The sequence below is a fragment of the Brassica oleracea genome, chromosome C7 (genome assembly GCF_000695525.1).
Source record: "Brassica oleracea var. oleracea cultivar TO1000 chromosome C7, BOL, whole genome shotgun sequence".
Classification (NCBI taxonomy): domain Eukaryota; kingdom Viridiplantae; phylum Streptophyta; class Magnoliopsida; order Brassicales; family Brassicaceae; genus Brassica; species Brassica oleracea.
The window spans coordinates 324,717-326,052 of NC_027754.1; positions in this window are offsets into that span (position 1 = coordinate 324,717).

The window sequence follows — 1,336 nt, forward strand, 5'->3', positions numbered from 1 at the left end:
GATTCGAGGACGAATCCATTCTAAGTGGGGGAGACTTGTAGCATCCCCGATCCTGGATAGGATCGTCTGGATGGACCATGGTGCGAGGAGACGCACCAGCTAGGTCATACGACCTAAAGACAAGTGTGTCATGGTCCAAAACGTGGTTAAGGGAATCAGATAGCTGGAACTTAACCAAAATAAGGCAGAGGCAAGCTCAAAGGAGCTGGACAAGCAAGCCGGTAGCTGGACGAGGTCCGGGTAAAACTCGATGAAGTGAATGATCAAAATGGATCATGGGAAAACTAAGTCTAGGTCTGGAAATAGACCAAGGGACTTATAAGGATTGAAGAATATAAAGAAAGCAAGCTAGACGTAGTGTATAACAGCTGGGCGATGCAGTAAGCAAGCTCGACCAGCTAGGTGAAGTGTAGTGCAGCTCGGTGTAACTCACTGAAGTGTAGGTCAGCTCCCTGAGCTGGATTGTCTAGCTCACTCAGCTGGGTCAGCTGGGGATCAGCTCAACTCAGCTGGACTGAGTGTTCAGGTCTCGGGCAGTTGGGCTGGGTCTGGACAGTGGCCGGGCCATATGGGTGACTCGTGTGTGCCGATGGGCTGGTGGGCTCTTGGGATTGAGCCAGGAGCATGGGCAATCCTTGTAGGCTTGTTTTGGACATTTCCAGGAGTGGTTTCACAGTTCCAGGACGTCTGGTAACTGCCAGAGTCGAAAGGGTGTGATCTGGACCATTGATTAAATCAATGGCCAGGATTGAAACCGAAGGGATGCAATGGTTAAAAAGTAACCACCCCTTCTTCTATAAAAGGCAGACAAGTCCGTGCCTTTGCAGGCACTCCAGGGCTTCCTCCTACACCCTGAAACACAAAGAAAACACATAGAAAAGACAGAGAGTTGGTCGGATTCCCAATCCAAGACCCATGGTTGTGTGAAGGCCATAAAGAGGCAGTTTTGGGAGAGATCAAGGGGGGAAGTTATGAACGACTTTCTGGTGGCTTTGATCCGTGATGTTACCACCTAAAGCATCCTCCAGGGCCTGAGAACACACGCAAATGGTGAGGAAAGAAGGTAGATGACCGGAACTCATTCACAAAGGCCAAGACAGCCTTAAGGGCAGATGTGTGTAGAAAGGCAGTTTCATGGGCACTGAAGGGGGAAGTGATGGACGACCCTGTGATGATGTTTGATCATGGATGATCACATCCTGGGCTTCCTCTGTGTCTTGGGAACACACGCAGATAACCAGGAGAGAAGGGAGAAGGCCAGACTCCACTCTTACAGGCCAAGACAGCCTTGAAGGCGGATGCAGTGTAGAAACTGGTTTCAAGGAAGTTACATGGA